We start from the raw sequence: 8,139 nt of genomic DNA, 5'->3' as shown, positions 1-8,139 counted from the left end.
GAATTTCAGTTTTCTGACCAAAAACCCAGGCCCCCTGCAGTAGAAACGTGGAAAGCTAACCACTGGACCGCCAGGGGGAAGTCCCTCCCAGGTGCCCTTGAAACCGGTTCTGATCCAGTTAAGTGATTGCACAAGCACCCTCTTCTCTGGCTGCCTCAATCTCCGCATCTACAAATTAGAAATAACAGCTCCTTTCTGTTGCTGATGAGCTGAAGGTTAACATGGAAATGAAGTGTTACTCACTGGCTCTGGCATATGGGGAATTGGGTGGGTGATTCCGCAGAGCCTCACGGAGGACATGAGGAAGTATGGAAGTAAAAAAAAAAAAAAAAAAAAGGTGGTGAAATAAATACAAAGAGCTTATTTGTTTGTTCATTAATCTTTGGCTGCGCTGGGCCTTTGTCGTTGCGCGCTTTCTGTAGTCGCGGTGAGCGGGGCTACTCTTCACTGTGGAGCTCGAGCTTCTCACTGCGGTGGCTTCTCTTGTTGCGGAGCATGGGCTCCAGGTGCTCAGGCTTCAGGAGTTGCAGCACGTGGGCTCAGCAGTTGTGGCACATGGGTTTAGTTGCCCCACGGCATGTGGGATTCTCCCCAGACTGGGATGGAGCCCATATCCCCTGCACTGGCAGACAGATTCTTAGCTCCTGGACCACCAGGGAAGTCCTTGAAGAGCTTCGTAGACAGGGGGCACTGACTGGCCAGAAAGAGGCATCTGAGATGCGATGTGACCACAGGAAGTGGTCCTCATGCCAAGGCAGTCCTGAACTGGCGACAGAGAGGAGCCCATCCCTGGGAGCCCATCCTGAGATCTACAGCTGACACCTCCTAGCATTCTGGGAGAAGGAGCCCCAGGCCCACAGTTAGGGCATGAGAAGGAGGGGCCCTGGGCTCAACTCTTGGCTCAGGTGCAAATGCCCTGTAGATTCCTTGGTTGTCATTGCTTAGTCCCTAGATCGTGTCCAAATCTTTGCAATCTCATGGACGGCAGCACACCAGGCTTTCCTATCCTTCAATATCTTCTGGACTTTGTGCAAACTCATGTTCTTTGTGTCAGTGATGCTATCCAACCATCTTACCCTCTATCGACCCCTTCTCCTCTTGCCCTCAATCTTTCCCAGCATCAGGGTCTTTTCCAATGAATCAGCTCTTCGCATCAAAAGTGGCCAAAGTATTTATTGGAGCTTAGGCTCCAGCATCAGTCCTCCCAGTGAATATTCAAGACTGATTTCCTTTAGGATTGATTGGTTTGATCTCCTTACTGTCCAAGGGACTCTCAAGAGTCTGCTCAAACACCACAGTTCAAAAGCACCAATTCTTTGGTGCTCAGCCTTCTTTATGGTCCAACTCTCACATCTGTACATGACTGCTGGAAAATCACAGCTTTGACTATATGGACCTTTGTCAGCAAAGTGATGTCTCTGCTTTTTAGTTCACTGTCCAGGTTTGTCATAGTTTTTCGAGTCCTAACATTCCCAGACATCGCCTTTCTGGGTCTCGGTTTTCTTTTGCCTGGAGTGAATCATAAAATATGCAACTGCCTGTATAGCAGACATGCTGCAGGGCTCAAGGGGGGAATGTGCAAAACCAATGTCTTTGTCATTCTCAAAGTGCCTTACAAATGGGGCCAAACGTCAGGGCCTTGTTGTCAAGCACTCTGCTTTCCGCAGACTTTTCCTCAGGTTTGGAAATTTCCAGATGCTTGACTCAACCCTTCAAATGCAACTGTCTTTCCTGGGTACTGTCTCAGACCTGTAAATGCCCCAGAAACCATCTGCCCACTCTCGGTACTTTTACTTTCATGCCACCTCTCAAGTCCACTTTTATGAATTAGGTCTTTCTGACCCCTGGAATATTTATCAACCAGCCACCTAAAAATGGCATAAAGGAGTTAGCCACAGCTTAACTATGCGGCACTCAGAAGATGCCCAGGAAATATTGGATTAGCTGGACTGGTTCTCAAACACCCATCAAAATCCATTAGATTCCTTGACTGGCAAAATCCACCGGGAGGATTTCTTAAAAAAAAAAAAAAAAATCATTGCATCTTGGGGCTTCCCTGGTGGTCCAGTGTTATGACCACAGCCCCATTGCAGGGGCCCAGGTTCAATCCCTGGTCGTGTAACTAGACCCCACAGGCTGGAGCTAAGACTGAGTGAAGCCAAAGTAAATAAATACGCTTTTTTAAAAACTCATTGTCTCTTGTAAAAACCTATGACGAGAAAAAAGGTGCAGAAGTGTATAACTGAGCCACTTTGCTATAGACCTGAAACTAACACAGCATTATGATCAACTATACTTCCACTTTCTTTTTTAAAAAAATCACTACAACAGCAACTAGACTTCAATTTAAAAAAAAAAAAAAAAAAACCGAAACAAGAACTCACGCACTTGAAACTCAGGAGAACAGCAAATGTCTCCCTGTGTCTACAAACTAGAATGGTGACTTTTAGTTTTGGCCATGCCTCGTGGGATCTTAGTTCAAACCCATGCCTTGGCCCTAACCACTGGACCACCAAGAAATTCCCAGAGTGGCGACATTTATAGCAGAATAGGAACACAATTTATAAAATACATGCCTGCGTGTTAACATACATCCATACATATGTGCGTGTGTGTGCTCTGTCGTATCCGACTCTTTCAACTCCATGGACTGCAGTGCAGCAGGCTCCTCTGTCCATGGGATTATGCTTATATACACAAACATACATACCCAGGGGATGGATAAGGGCATCCTGGGAAAAAATCCTTGCACTCTTAAGAGTCACTGCTGATATCATTAGTTATATTCGGTTCAGTTCAGTTCAGTCACTCAGTCGTGTCTGACTCTTTGCAACCCCATGGACTGCAGCACAGCAGGCCTCCCTGTCCATCAAGTTGGTGATGCCATCCAACCATCTCATCCTCTGTCATCCCCTTCTCCTCCTGCCTTTAATATATCCCAGTATCAAGGTCTTTTCCAATGAGTCAGGTTCTTTGCATCAGGTGGCCAAAGTATTGGAGTTTCAGTTTCAACATCAGTTCTTCCAATGAATATTCAGGACTGATTTCCTTTAGGATGGACTGGGTGGATCTCCTTGCAGTCCAAGGGACTCTCAAGAGTCTTCTCCAACACCACAGTTCAAAAGCATCAATTCTTTGGCACTCAGCTTTCTTTATAGTCCAACTCTCACATCCATACATGATTACTGGAAAAACCATAGCTTTGACTAGAAAGGTCTTTGTTGGCAAAGTAATATCTGCTTTTTAATATGCTGTCTAGGTTGGTCATAACTTTTCTTCCAAGGAGCAAGTGTCTTTTAAGTTCATGGCTGCGGTCTTTTAATTCCACCATCTGCAGTGATTTTGGAGACCCGGAGACCCCCTCCCCCCAAAAAAGTTTCTGACTGTTTCCATTGTTTCCCCATCTATTTGCCATGAAGTGATGGGACTAGATGCCATGATCTTAGTTTCTGAATGTTGAATTTTAAGCCAACTTTTTCTCTCTTCTCTTACACTTTCATTAAGAGGCTCTTTAGTTCTTCACTTTCTGTGAAGTTATATTAAGATGAGGTCATTCTGGAGGAGGGTGGGCCCTTAATCCAATATGACTGGGGTCCTCATAAGAAGAGGAGAAGGGATATAGAGACACACAGGGACAGGGTGGCAAGGTGATGACAGAGGCAGAGACTGGAGCGAAGCAGCTGCCAGCCAAGGAGCACCGAGGATCCCTGGTGGGGAAGAGCAACGAGGGGTCCTCCTAGCAGAGGGCGCAAGGCCTGCTGACACCTTCCCTTTGGACTTGTAGCTTCCAGAACTGAGACTATAAATTTCTGTCGCTTTAAGCTACTGGCTTTGTGATGCTTTGTTACAGACGCCTTAGGAAACAGATGCAACGTGCCACCGTCGGAAAGGTCAGGCGGAAGTTGCACAGAATCTGAATAGCATACACCCAGTTCACACACCCTTTCCCACCTCCCCGCCTTTGCGTATGCTCTTCCCTCCACCTGGAAAGCCTGTTTCTCCAAATCCATGGCAACAAAATCCTACTAAAGTTTTCAAGGCATAGCTCAGATGTCTGACCTCTGACACCCGCGCTCCCCAACACCACCACCACTCTTGTGTCTTCCACGCAGGATGCTCGTCTGTTCACGGGGTGTGCCTTCCCCACGGGTCCATGAGCCCACGGAAGCCAGGGAGCTCTCTCAATCCTATCAGCATCCCCACTACCCACAAAAAACCTAGCACAGATATACCCATCAGAACCAGAATTCAACTGCATCTGTGATTAAATAGCTTCATCTCAGCTGTAACTCTAATATTTTCCCCACCTGTAAAGAAGGATGTGGAGCAAGTATGACAAAATGTTAACATCTGTCAGCTCTAGAGGGTGAGCACACGGGTGTCAGGTTATTTCCAGTACTTTTCCGAAGATTCAAAATAGTTCGTAACAAAAAGGTTTTTGACCTGAAAAGCCGGAGCTAACAGGCTGTCTTGGGACCCGACCGGTCCATTGGAACATGGTTTACGCTGGGAAAGGCAGTTCTAGTTCCAAGCACGTCGTTTGAACACAATTTTTAGAACTCTGTCTGGGGCAGAGTAAAACGTCTTAAGGACCCACCACGAGCTCCGTTAATTACGCTAGTCTTGTTTTCATCTTTACCAAAGTCCTAGGGGATTATGTGATTATTTCTTTTCAGAAGAGGGAACTTCTTGGATTTGCCCAAGGTTGTACAGCTAATACACTTTGGATCTAGGATTGAAACCAAGTTGATGTTGTTCCAAAGCTATGTAACAGTAGCAGTAATTTTGTCATTGTTTAGTTTTGAAGTTATGTCTAACTCCTTTGCAACCTCATTAACTCTAACCAGCCAGGCTCCTCTGTCCATGGGATTTTTCCAGGGAAGAATGCTGGAGTGGGTTGGCATTTCTTTCTCCAGGGGATCTTCCAGACCCAGGGATCCCACCTGCTTCTCCTGCATTGGCAGGTGAATTCTTTACCACTGAACCACCAGAGAAGCAGTAATTTACACAACCTTAACCCGCTCCAGTGTTCTTGCCTGGAGAATCCCAGGGACGGGGGAGCCTGGTGGGCTGCCATCTATGGGGTTGCACAGAGTCGGACACGACTGAAGCGACTTAGCAGCAGCAGCTCTGTACTGGGACATATTAGCTTATTTCAGCCTCAGAACAACCCTGTGAGAACCCCTGTACACTCTCAGTGGGACTGTAAAAAACGGTGCAGCCTCTATGGAAACCAGTATGGAGGTTCTCTCAGAAAACTAAAAATAGAACTACCATATGACTCAACAATTCCAGTCCTGGGAATGAAAAAAAAAAAAACTCAAACAATAACTCAAATAGATACATTTGCATCTCAATGTTCACAGCAGCACTATTTACAACAGCCAAGATATGGAAGCAACCTAAGTGTCTATCTCAGATAAATGGATAAAGAAGATGTGGTGTAAACATACGATGGAAATATTACTCGGCCATAAAAAGAACAAAATAATGCCATCTGCAGCATCATGGACGGACTTGGAGGGTATTCTGTTAAGTGAAAAAAAAAAGATAAACAAATACTATATGATATCACTTGTATGCATACAGCCGACTCGTTGGAAAAGACCCTGATGCTTGGAAAGATTGAAAGCAGAAGGAGAAGGGGGCGACAGAAGATGAGACAGTTGGATGGCATCACAGATTCAATGGACACAAACTTGGGCAAACTCTGGGAGATAGTGAAGGACAGGAAAGCCTGGCGTGCTGCAGTCCATGGGGCTGCAAAGAGTCGGACACGGCTTGGAGACTGAACAACAACAACAACATCACTTATATGTGGAATCTAAAAAAATACAACTTGCGAATATAACCAAAAAAAAAAAAAAAAAAGAAGAAGCGGACTCACAGATACAGAGAACAAACTAGTGGTTATCACTGGGGAGGAGAACCAGTTGGGGGTGGGACAATGGAAGGTACAAATTATTGGGTATGAGATAGGCTATAAGAATATATTGTACAACACAGGGAACACAGCCAATAGTTTGCAATAACTGTTAACAGAGTGTAGCCTTTAAAAATCATATAAAAATTTTAAAACAAAAAAGAACAACCTTGAGACAAAGCCTGTTAATATTGTCATCCCATTTTTACGGATGAGAAATATGAGGACAGAGGGTTGTGGCAGTTCCTGATGGCATTTCCAGTCCTGGAGCCAGGATTGAACTTGCGCTGTCTCGTGCCAGGCATCCGTATGCCTAGTCCCGTGGCTGTACTCTTTCTCCCTGGGGTCTCTCCCACCATGGAAGAACAGGTTGCTTCCTCCAAGAAAGACCCCCAACACCAGAGATGACATCCTCACACTCCTGGAGAGCTCTGGAGGTCATGGTTCTGCCTCCAAACCCAAGAGGAACAGGCCAAGAGCAGGTCTGGATGGGGGGCAGGGGGATAGATGGGCTAGGCAGGGTGAACGTTTATAGAGCAAAACCACCTGATAAAGAACTATCAGACTTCCTCTCCCAGTTATAGATCCGCCTGTGAACACACTTCCAAAAAATAAAGGAAAAAAAGGGGGAAGACTCTCCAAGGATCTTTCTCACCTTCCTGCTTGCCTTCCTACCAGCCTTCTTTTCACAAACCTCATAGTGAGCACGGGGCTGGGTTTCACGTCCCACCATGTCCAAAGGCTGAAAACATGTTAAAGTGATAGGAGCCTGGGACTTCCCTAGTGGTACAGCGGATGAGAGTCCGCCGGCCAATCCCTGGTCCAGGAGGTTCCCACACACCACAGAGCAACGGAGTCTGTGCACCACAACTACAGAAGTCCGCATGCCTAGAGCCCACGCTCAGGAACAAGAGAAGCCAGGGCAATGACAAGCCCTCACACCACAAGGAGAGAGCAGTCCCACTTGCCACAGCTAGAGAAAAGCAGCAACGAAGGCCCAGCACAGCCAAAAATAAATAAATAAATTTTAGAATAAATAAATAAAATGGGGGAGGGGGAGATGGAGAACCACTACACCCCCTGCAGAATGGCTGGAATTTAAAAAAAAAAACACAACGGACTTCCCTGGTGGTCCAGCGGCTAAGACTCTGCACTCCCAATGCAGGGGGCCCAGGTTCGATCCCAGGTCAGGGAACTAAGAGCTTGCATGCCGCAACTAAGACCTGGTACAGGCAAATTATTTTTTTTTTAATACAATACTCTTTAAAAAGAAAAAGAAAGATTAACGACACCAAGGGCTTACAAAAAGGCAGAGTGACTGGACACTCCCCATTCTGACTGGGGCTGCAGTTACCCAAGGATGCGTGCAGGCTGGCTCTTTACCAGTGCTACCTGGGAAGCCCCTACACAGGTGTACACATATATAAACACTCAGCAGGCTACATACTAAGACGTATACCTTTTGTACACACTGCATGGATGTTACACCTCAATTATCTTTACATTCTATTTAACGCAAAGTTTTTAAAAAGGAAGATGAGTAATATGCCTCAGGCAAAGTTCATAAAAGGCTAGAGGATGAGAATGACTCCAGGACATTCTCAGAGCTATTATAGACCCACTTGCGTGATGCGGAAAGGAGGTAACCAAGAATGAAGGGGGCAGACACGAGGGTGGACAGCAAATGGGGGCCATGCCCGAAGAAGCCCCAGTTGTCACAATTTGGGATTTCTCGAGGGCTTTTTACAAACTGCAAGCTCCTCACCTCTGAGAGCTGCCAATCAGAAAGGGCCCGTCGGGTCTCCGACCATCCAAGCCGCAAGGAAATAATGCCAGGATTGGGGGTCGCTGGCATGAATAGAAGAATGCTGGAGCTGAGGACAGTTGGACGAATGTGGGAGGGGAACCGGGGAGACAGGTTTATCCAACGAGGGTGTCCGTCGCGATGCCGAAAAAGGGGAGGACGGGAGAGAGGATGACTCCCGCGGACCAGGCCGGAGGCAGAGGAGCTCCAGGAAGAGCTAATGAACGCCGCTTCCGTCCCATTAAACCAGGGCCTTCCACATAGCGCGTAAAAACCCCACCAGCACTTCCTGGATAGTAACTCTGCTTCGCCTGGTTCATCTCTTCCAAACTGAAGTAGCAGAGCACCCTTTTAATTAACAAGCCGTGTCCCTATTCCGTCGTATGTGTATTTAACTGCTCAACGCACCCTC

The 8,139-nt window shown here is 46.6% G+C and overlaps 1 non-coding gene across 1 annotated transcript; it reads left to right on the top strand.

Annotated features, from left to right (window-relative positions):
- The first annotated feature begins 7,045 nt into the window (after nucleotides 1-7,045).
- On the top strand, nucleotides 7,046-7,118 carry TRNAG-CCC (transfer RNA glycine (anticodon CCC)). The gene has a single exon. It is a non-coding gene; the product is annotated as a tRNA-Gly (tRNA).
- The last annotated feature ends 1,021 nt before the right edge of the window (nucleotides 7,119-8,139 follow it).

Source organism: Ovis aries, chromosome 24 (assembly GCF_016772045.2).
Source record: "Ovis aries strain OAR_USU_Benz2616 breed Rambouillet chromosome 24, ARS-UI_Ramb_v3.0, whole genome shotgun sequence".
NCBI lineage: Eukaryota > Metazoa > Chordata > Mammalia > Artiodactyla > Bovidae > Ovis > Ovis aries.
The sequence above is the reverse complement of the archived record's forward strand: the minus strand, read 5'-3'. Positions and strand labels throughout refer to the sequence as shown.